The sequence below is a fragment of the Arachis hypogaea genome, chromosome 4 (assembly GCF_003086295.3).
Source record: "Arachis hypogaea cultivar Tifrunner chromosome 4, arahy.Tifrunner.gnm2.J5K5, whole genome shotgun sequence".
NCBI lineage: Eukaryota > Viridiplantae > Streptophyta > Magnoliopsida > Fabales > Fabaceae > Arachis > Arachis hypogaea.
Window position 1 is genome coordinate 82816694 of NC_092039.1, and position 10841 is coordinate 82827534.

A 10841-nucleotide genomic window follows, 5' to 3' on the forward strand; every position below is an offset into this window, starting at 1 on the left:
GGTAAGTTAAGTGGATGAATTAATTCGAATCCTCAAGTCCCAGTCTTTCCTTGGGAAAAGTTAGAGTTATTGGATCTCGAATCAATTCTTGAAGAATTTCAATTTTCAATCAACAATGAGTTTGATAACTCAAGAGTCACCAATTAATCAACCAAAGCCAAAAGGGAAAATATCTAAATTAAATTAAAAGCATTCATGTAAATAAAGCAATCAAACTACGTTTAAACATAAATTCAAATTCAACATAAAAGAGTTCATAAATTAAATTGGGAAAATAAGTAAAGGGAATATTAAACCTGGAATTCAGAGGAAAATTGTAAGTTGGAATAATAAGAAATCATAAATTCTTTAAGAGGAATCCTAATCCTAATCCTAAGAGAGAGGAGAGAACCTCTCTATCTAAAAACTACATCTAAAATAATAAAAAGTGAATTATGAGAGCATGTTTATGAATGGATGCATTCCCCCACTTTATAGCCTCTAATCTGTGTTCTCTGGGCCAAAAACTGGGTCAGAAATAGCCCAGAAATCACTTCCAGCGCTTTCTGGTCCGTACAGGTCGCGGAAAAGTGACGCGGCCGCATGGCTCACGCGGCCGCGCGGGTTGCGTTCCTGCCAGGTCACGCGTCCGCGTGACTCACGCGTTTGCGTGCTTAGCATCGGGGAAGCTATGACAAATTATATATCAAATCGAAGCCCCGGACGTTAGCTTTTCAACGCAACTGAAACCACGTCGTTTGGACCTCTGTAGCTAAAGTTATAACCGTTTGAGTGCGAAGAGGTCAGGCTGGACAGCTTAGCAGTTTCTCCAACTTCTTGTATTCCTTCCACTTTTGCATGCTTCCTTTCCATCCTCTGAGCCATTCCTGCCCTGTAATCTCTGAAAATAATTAACACACATATCAAGGCATCTAATGGTAATAAGAGAGGATTAATAATAAGCAAACATAAAATTAAAGAAGCATGTTTTCAATCAAAGCACATAATTAGGAAGGCAAATGTAAAACATGTGAATAGTATGAATAAGTGGGTAAAGAATTGATAAAATCCACTCAATTAAGCACAAGATAAACCATAAAATATGGGTTTATCAACCTTCCCACACTTAAACAATAGCATGTCCTCATGCTAAGCTCAAGAGAACTATAAAGATGAAGAGGAATGGTAGAATGTATGAAATGTAACCTATAAATGCAACTACGTGCTAAGATGTTTCTACCTACTTGGTTAAAAGTAAATAAGTTCTCCAAGACAAAAATAATTCAAATTCCACTAATTCAAATCATATAAAATAAAGACAAGTAAACTTGTAAGAAGGTAGCTCATGAAAGCAGGGAACATAGAATTAATCACTGAACCCTCACTGGTAGTGTATATCACTTTAATCTCTCAAGTGTATAGGGTTAATCACTCTACTCTTCTCTAATCATGCTTTCTAAACCTTGTTCTTCATCTAACCAATCAACAAATATTTAATGTACCAATGCAAATATCAGGAGGTCTTTTCCAAGGTTGTAATGGGGCTAAGGTAAAGGTAAGGGTATATATAAGGCTAAGTGAACTAGTGAAGTAAATCCTTGATTAGTCCAAGATCTCACCTAACATACATACTTTGTAAAGCAAAGCTTCTTTACCTATTCTCCCATATTTTTCCCACTTTTGATGTTACATGCTCATGTATTAGTTTTAATTTTGTCCCATGTGCATTGCTTTATTTTGCATTTGGGGAATTCTTTTGTATCCCCTTTATTCAAATACTGAATAATTATTATTTTTTTAATGCACATGGTAATTCAATTATTTTGATTTCACATGAGCATGCTTCCCAAAATTTTTATTTTGAATTATTTCATTCTTTTCAACTTCCTACCCTTTGTTTTTATCATCCATGTTCCCAATAGGTTTCCCACACTTAAACAATTACACAATTTCTATCTTAAGCTAACCAAGGATTCAACTTGGAATTTTAAATTTGTTTTTCTGCTTAAGGCTAGTATTGTGGTTTATAGAATAGGAGGGGATTAAAAGGCTCAAGGGGGCTAACAAGGATGGCATAAAAGGTAGGCTTTATTTGGGATAGTGAGTTAAAATCAAACAAGGCCTCAATCATATGCAAGCATGTAAATATATTAAATATTGGACATATAGAATGGAACAAAGCAAAGATTACAATTATAGATAAGAAAACACACAAGAATAAAAATTTATGGTTAAATAATGTAACCATATAAATAAGCTCAAAATCTCACAGGTTGTGTGTTCTTTGGCTCAAAAACCATGTTCCAAATAACTTCAAAACAAGTTTAACACAAAAAAAAAATTTTTCAATTTAAATTAGTGAAATACTATAAAAATTTATTGAAAAAGAAAATATTACTTCAACCAAGTAGTAACTAAATGCACAAAATCAAATAAATATGCAAATGCAACAATGAACTAACAAATAAAATAAAACATTGGTGTTGAAATAGGAAATAACTAACCCCTGGAGATCGGGATCAACCTCCCCACACTTAAAGAATGCACCGTCCTCGGTGCTTGCTGAGATGTGCAGGTGGACGGGTGGTTCCAACTGATGCTTTTCTTCAAGGATTGTGCAGATGGACTTGTTTGTCTCCCCTTTTAGAAGTTCCTCCCTTTTCCCATCTTCGGTGGCCAGCCTGAAAGAAGAGAAAAAGACGAACAGTAACCCAGAGATAAAGATAAGAACATAAATAAAATATGGGTGTTAATGCCAAATAATAGAGGTCTCAATTACATGGTAGCTACAACATGCAAGTGAGGAAACAATAGAAGCACATGGCATACTAGTGGTGCAAAATGTTGCAACAATTAGGGAGAGTGTGGGTAATGAAAGACAGTATAAGCTCATGTCAATACAAAAAGGAATACAAATATCATAAAAGAATAGCATTAATTTAAATAATATTGCCCAACAGTGTAAACAAGTCACTAAACACCAGATAATACCAGAAAAGTTGTAATAGTTGAATAAGAAAGTTTAACACCAATGAAAATAATGTAATGAATGAAGATATGCAATTGAGTAAAAGAAAATGAAAGATAAGAAGAATGAGAAGGGAAAGAAGGGAAGAAGAAGTAAATAAGAGAGGAGGAAGATAGAATAAGAAAAGATAGAAAAAATTAGGATTAGAAAAGAAAAGATAAGAAAATTGGCACTGATCTGGATAGGTTGTGCGATGCTAGCGATGCGGTCGCGTGGGGCGCAATAAGTTCAGGCGACACGGACGCGTGGGGCACGCGAACGCGTGGCCTGATTTGTGCGATTGGCGCGAGTGCAGCCTCGCGTTCACACAACTCTCTGTTCGAAACTCTTTTTGCCAATTTTTAGGGGGACGCGGTCGCGTGGTTGACGCGATCGCGTGGGTGGCCAAGATTGGAGGATGACGCGGACGCGTGGGGCACGCGGACGCGTGGGGCACGAGTTCGCGTGGTAAGGCTTGTGCGTCTAGCACCAGTCCAGCCTTACTCCAGCACAACTTTCGGCCATGCACCCCTTATACGTCGATTACCAGGTCACGCGGCCGCGTGGGTGATGCGGACGCGTGGGAGGCGTGGTTCCCATGTGACGCGGACGCATCAGCGACGCGTTCACGTGGGTCAAATTGTGCCAAAGGCACGCCTCCAGCCACGCTTTCGCGTGACTCTCTGTTCAATTCTTTTCTTCCCAACGCACTAGTGACGCGGATGCGTCAGCGACGCTGCCGTGTCGCATGCGTGTTTTTCCTTTTTTTTTGCAATATGCAGATGCAAATGCATTGCTTAATGTGAATGCTATGCATGATTCCAGGTTCAATAAAATAAAATATATCTAAAAAACAAACAAAACTAAATAAAATTAAAATTGCAAAATGAACGATCATACCATGTGGGTTGTCTCCCACCTAGCACTTTTAGTTATAGTCCTTAAGTTGGACATTTGATGAGTTTCTTGCTAGGGTGGCTTGTGCTTGTATTGATCCAGGAATCCCCACCAATGTTTGTACTTCAAATAGCCTCCGGGATCCCAAACTAGGCGCAAAAAGCCTTCAAGCAAGTTAAAGCAAGTGACAAGGCCCCAAGAGTGGTGATTGGTAGAATGGATTCCGGGGTCCCAGACCTTGCCTTTGCACCCGTCTTTTGGTTGAGCAATATTGTTCCATCCGGGTGGCAAGCAGTCTGAATTCTCACGTAAGCGGCCAAACAACTTCCTAGACCCATTCAGTTGAGCTTTACACCAACCTTTGCGTTTAAACTTTGAGCTTCCAACCATGATGAACCTTGCAGGACAATCCTTACCACTGGCTATCTTCCTCTTACTCTTAATGTCACAAAGAGCTCTAAGTTGGCCATCCGTCTCAAGTAGCCCATATTCAAGTGGAATTAGAGAGCTAAGGGATATGAATTTTACCCACTTGAATGTTGTGAAGGATGATGGCAACTTAGGGGGAGGTATTTTTAATGAAATTGCAAGCTCCACTCCCTTGTGCTCTTCTCTGATAATTACCACCTCTTTGCAAGCTTCTTCGGTTTCAACCTCTTCCTCTTGGTAGCTTTCTTCCAATTCAATCTCCTCTTCATTGCTTACCAAGGGTATAGGAGGGTGTGCTTCTTCTTCTTGAATCTCCATCTCTTGATCAACCTCTTCAAAGTCTTTAGCTATGATATGCCTTGGAGGTTGTACACCCTCCTCAACATCAATTGCAACCGTCTTGGAAGGAGGCTCTATGTCTTGACTTTCCCATGGAGGTTCAGCATCTCCTAAGTCTTCAACCACTTCTTCCTCTGCAACTATTATGGCTTCCTCTACTTGTTCCAATACAAAGCCATGTTCCTCGTTGTCCACCGAAGTTTCTAGTGTCTTTTTCATGCTTTGCTCTTCTTTTGATTTCCCACATGTAGCCATGGGAGTTCTTTGAGTGCTCAGATACTGGGAAGCTATTATATTTACTAACTCGCCTAAGGTGGCCGCGAAATTTAGCACACTCTTATTCATACTTTCTTGCCTTTGAAGAATAACACGAAGTCTGTCATCCATTGGAGGTTGGGGTGAATATGAAGATTCATTGGTTGGGAGAGAGGGTTCATAATAGGAAGGTGGTTCATCTTGATAATGATATGGAGATGGTGAATATTGAGGTGGTGGTTCATGAGGGTAGTTGTGTTGGAAAGGTGGTGGTTCTGTGTATGGTTCATTTGGCTCATAAGGTGGTTGGTATGGTGGATACGGGTTAGGGTCATATGGAGGTGAATGGTGAAAAGGGACTTGTGAGTAAGGTGGTTCAAAGCTATGTTGAGGAGGGGGTTCATAGGCGTATGGTAGTGGTTGTTGATAGTCAAAAGAGTGCTCACCATAGCCATTGCCTTGATATGCATCACAGAATGGTTGTTGATAGTCCATTGGAGGTGGTTGTTGCCATGAAGGTTGATCAAATCCTTGTGGCTCCTCCCATCTTTGATTATTCTATCCTTGATGCATGTTGTCATTAAAATCTCCTCTTCCTGCAACATAATTATAACCAGACTCATAGCCAAATGGGTGAGAGTTCATAGTAGTAGGAGAAAATAAAAACAAAAACTAACAAAAAGAAAATATTTTGAAAAAAGAGATGATTTTAAAAAAAATTAAATTTTGAAAAATAAGATACGATAAGATAAAAGAAATTTTAAAATAAAAATCTGAAATTTTTTTTTAAAATATTTACAATAACCAATAATAAGGCACACGTTTGCAATTCCCTGGCAACGGCGCCATTTTGACGTTAGGATTTTTGCTAGTAAATAATTTATAAAAATATTCGCGTTGTAGATATTGCTTCTAAACTAACAGAAATTTCTTCGTACAAACGTTTTGGTTGTCACAAGTAACAAACCCCTTTAAAATTGATAACCGAGTATTTAAACCTCGGGTCGTCTTCTCAAGGAATTGCAGGGAGGTATGCTCTTATTATTGGTTATGAGTTTGTAAATTGGGGTCTTGGAGTTTGGGCAATGGGCACAAGCATATTTAAATGACAAGTAAAATAAATTAACAATAATAAAATCTCTTGGCAAGGTATAAGAACTGGAAGTCCTATCCTAGTTATCCTTATCAATTGTGATGAGAATTGGATTTTTCTCCCACTTTATTAACCTCTAACTATGAAGGTACGTTAAGTGGATGAATTAATTCGAATCCTCAAGTCCCAGTCTTTCCTTGGGAAAAGTTAGAGTTATTGGATCTCGAATCAATTCTTGAAGAATTCCGATTTTCAATCAACAATGAGTTTGATAACTCAAGAGTCACCAATTAATCAACCAAAGCCAAAAGGGAAAATATCTAAATTAAATTAAAAGCATTCATGTAAATAAAGCAATCAAACTACGTTTAAACATAAATTCAAATTCAACATAAAAGAGTTCATAAATTAAATTGGGAAAATAAGTAAAGGGAATATTAAACCTGGAATTCAGAGAAAAATTGTAAGTTGGAATAAAAATAAATCCTAAATCCTTTAAGAGGAATCCTAATCCTAATCCTAAGAGAGAGGAGAGAACCTCTCTCTCTAAAAACTACATCTAAAATAATAAAAAGTGAATTATGAGAGCATGTTTATGAATGGATGCATTCTCCCACTTTATAGCCTCTAATCTGTGTTCTCTGGGTCAACAACTGGGTCAGAAACAGCTCAGAAATCACTTCCAGTGCTTTCTGGTCCGTACAGGTCATGGAAAAGTGACGCGGCCGCATGGCTCACGCGGCCGCGCGGGTTACGTTCCTGCTAGGTCACGCGTCCGTGTGACTCACGCGTTCGCGTCACCTGGCGTCGGGGCAGCTATGGCAAATTATATATCAAATTGAAGCCCCAGACGTTAGCTTTCCAACGCAACTGGAACCGCGTCGTTTGGACCTCTATAGTTAAAGTTATAGCCGTTTGAGTGCAAGGAGGTCAGACTGGACAGCTTAGCAGTTTCTCCAACTTCTTGTATTCCTTCCACTTTTGCATGCTTCCTTTCCATCCTCTGAGCCATTCCTGCCCTGTAATCTCTGAAAACACTTAACACACATATCAAAGCATCTAATGGTAATAAGAGAGGATTAATAATAAGCAAATATAAAATCAAAGAAGCATGTTTTCAATCAAAGCACATAATTAGGAAGGCAAATGTAAAACATGCGAATAGTATGAATAAGTGGGTAAAGAGTTGATAAAATCCACTCAATTAAGCACAAGATAAACCATAAAATATGGGTTTATCACTAAGAGAGGATTAATAATAAGCAAATATAAAATCAAAGAAGCATGTTTTCAATCAAAGCACATAATTAGGAAGGCAAATGTAAAACATGCGAATAGTATTAATAAGTGGGTAAAGAGTTGATAAATTCCACTCAATTAAGCACAAGATAAACCATAAAATATGGGTTTATCACTCCCTATCCAGAAATGCCCAACCTCTCTGTTCAATTTGATGTTCAGTATACTTCCTCAAATTGGTTGGTATGCGGAGCTTCCTTTCTAAGTAGAGTTTCCGTTTTTCTAGAAATACCAGAAACCTGAGTTCATAGTAAAGATTGGCAAATCTGACTGAGTCAAAAGCAGGTGCAAGTTGTTCAGCCTTTTCTTTCTCAGTAAATTTCTTTTCACACCAAAATTCATCCGAAATAGTAACGGATGAATGTGCTCTCTTTCTTTTACCGGAGCTGGCCTTAGCCTTGCCTTTCCCTTTCCTATCAGACATCCATAGTGGGGTGTCTCTCACCTAGCACTTTTAGTTAAAGTCCTTAAGTTGGACATTTGGTGAGCTCCTTGTCATGGTGGCTTGTGCTTGAACTCATCTTGAAACTTCCACCAATGCTTGGACTTCCAATAAGCTCCAACATTTCCAAGTGAATTCACCAAGCCTTGATGAAGTTCTTCACAAGCTTTGAGCTCTCAAAGTTAATCCTCTTGTATGCCGGAATCCCAAATCTTGTTTCTACACCCATCTTTAAGTTGATCATCATTGTTCCAACCGAGTGGCGAGCAATCTGAATTCTCAATGAAGTACCAAACTCTTCTCTTAGATCCAACCAATTGATCATTAGTCCAACCCTTGCATCTAGCTCTTGAAATCTCAACCTTGATGAGTCTTGATTTGCAACTCCAACCCCTAAACATCCTTCTCTTACGCTTAATTCCACAAAGCCTCCTAAGTTGGCCATCCGTTTCAAGAATACCACACTCAAGTGGGACAATAAAGCTAAGAGAGATAAGTTATACCCACTCAAATGAAGGAGTAGACAACAACCTAGGTAGAGAAGTCTCCAACAATCTTGACAAAGCGTATTCAACTCCCGTCCATCCTTTTCGAAAGATTTCCACCTCTATATCATTCTCAAACTCAATCGGAGAAGGTTCTTCATACTCAAAGAGTTCATTTGCATATGCAGATTCATCACTAGGAGGACTTGATTCATGATCATCATCACCAAGAGAAGTTCTTCATAGGGAATATGCCTTGGAAGTTGTGCACCTTCTTCCTTAACCTCTTTTTCAAGTCCAATGGAGGGGGATTGAACTATAGATAGAAATTCATCAATTATTGAATCCATCTCTTGATCAACCTCCTCAAAGTCTTCAACCATGATATGCTTTGGAGGTTGTACACCATCTTCAACATCAAATTCAAACTTCTTGGAAGGAGGCTCTATGACTTGAGGTTCCCATGGACTCTCAACATCTCCTAAGTCTTCAACCACTTCTTCCTCATCGACAATTACGGCTTCCTCCATTTGTTCTAGTATGAAATCACATTCCTCATTTTCCACCGGAGCTTCTAATCTCTCCTTCATGCTACGCTCCTCATTAAATTCTCCACATGCGGCCATGGGAGTACTTTGAGTGTCGAAGCGTAGTGATGAGTCCATATTTGACGATATATTTTAGCTTGATTTGAATGGATTTCATCACATAAACTCACACTTATTCACTTAAATAGCATAATTTTTGTGTTTTCTCCCTAAATTGATCCTAAATGTGAAAACATGCATTTTTTGTGCTTAAATTAGTGATTTTAATCCCACTTTTATGCCATTCGATGCCATGACATGTTTGTTGAGAGATTTTAGGTCCTAGAGGCAAGTTTGGCAAGGCAAAAGTGGAAGGAAGCATGTACAAAGGGAGAACACATGAAGAAAACAAGGAGGAAGCACACACTGGAGTGTGCGTGCCCACAATCCTATGTGCGTACGCACAAGAAGAAAATCAGCATATGTGTGTACGCACAGCCATCTGTGTGCACGCACAAGTGAAAATTCAGCGAAGTGTGCGTACGCACAGGTCCCTGCACGTGATTTCATTAATGAAACACGTGATCTGTGATTTTTGGGGGCTTTTGGCCCAATTTTGGAAGGCTTGATGCTAAATGGAAGTGCTATATGAAGGGGATATCAACATAAATGAAGGCATTAGTTATTATTAGGTTTGATGAGGTTTTATTAGTTTTAGGAAGCTTCCATAGATAATTTAGGAGTAGGAGTAGTGTAGAATAGAGAATTTTCTCTTAGGGTTTATGTAGTTTCTATTGTAGCATTTTATAGCAAGTTTTGATCTTGGATTTTGCTCAACTCTTTTGTAAGTACTGTTTAATTTCTCTTTAATTACATCTTTTGCTTTTATTTCCTTTTGGTTCAAGTTACTTGTTAATATTTGCAATTTTGATTTCTTGAAGTTTTGATTGATGCATTTAATGTTTTATGCTTTATAGTTACTTGGTTGCTTGTCTATTGTTGATATTGTGAATATTTTGGTTATATTTTTCATTTTCCTTTACAATTTCTCATGTTTTGCTTTTATGCCCACTAAGTGTTTGTGAAAATACCACTTGGTAATTTTGAGTAGATTTTTACACCTTGGCTTAGGATTTGAGTTCCTGGGATACTAGAGTCATGATGTCCGACATTTAGTGACAATTCTTGGGTAGTTAGTTGATGCGTGAGCATCTTATCTATCTTTTCCTAGTGAATTTGCATCTAAATTGTTGAGTTTAATTTAGAATTAATTATATTTTAGCCACTATGGATGCTATTTTGAGTTTTGTGCAATTTTATTTATTTTAGGTAGCATTCGGAGGGATTTGATGAAATTTCTGCAGAGAAAAAGAAGAAACCAAAGAGATGACCAGCGAAGACCAACGCGGATGCATGGCTCACGCGACCGCGCGGAATGGAGAAATCGCAATGACGCGATCGCGTGCTTGACGCGAACGCGTGGACTGGAATCTGCACAAATGATGCGAGCGCGTGGACGACGCGGACGCATCACATGCGCGATCTGCAATAATTCAGAAAATGCTGGTTACGATTTCTGGGCTGTTTTTGATCCAGTTTCCAGCCCAGAAAACACATATTAGAAGCTGCAAAATGGACAAATCAAGTGGTCCCCACCCAAAAACTGAAAATCTGTTAATTAATTCGAATTTAAATTCAAATCTTATCTTTTAGGAAAAGATATTATTTTTAATTTTTTATTTTAAACCTATTAGGATTAGTAATAAATAGAAACTATGTACATTTAGACAGGTACCAGATTGTTACCAGAACCATTATTTTTCTTCTCTAAACCATGAGCAACTAATCCTCCTCTGTTAAGGTTAGGAGCTCTATCTATTTGTAATGGATTAATTTGTTTAATCTTTCTAATTTATTCATGTTTTGATTTATATTTCAATAATTGTTTTCGCTCTTAATTTTATGAATATTGGGTGGAACGGAAGTATGACCCATGTTCTAATTGAGTTTTTGTAAAACTTGGAAAAGCTCTTTACTTGAACAACAGCTTGAAAACATATTATACTGAATTTTTAATTGTTTGCATTTA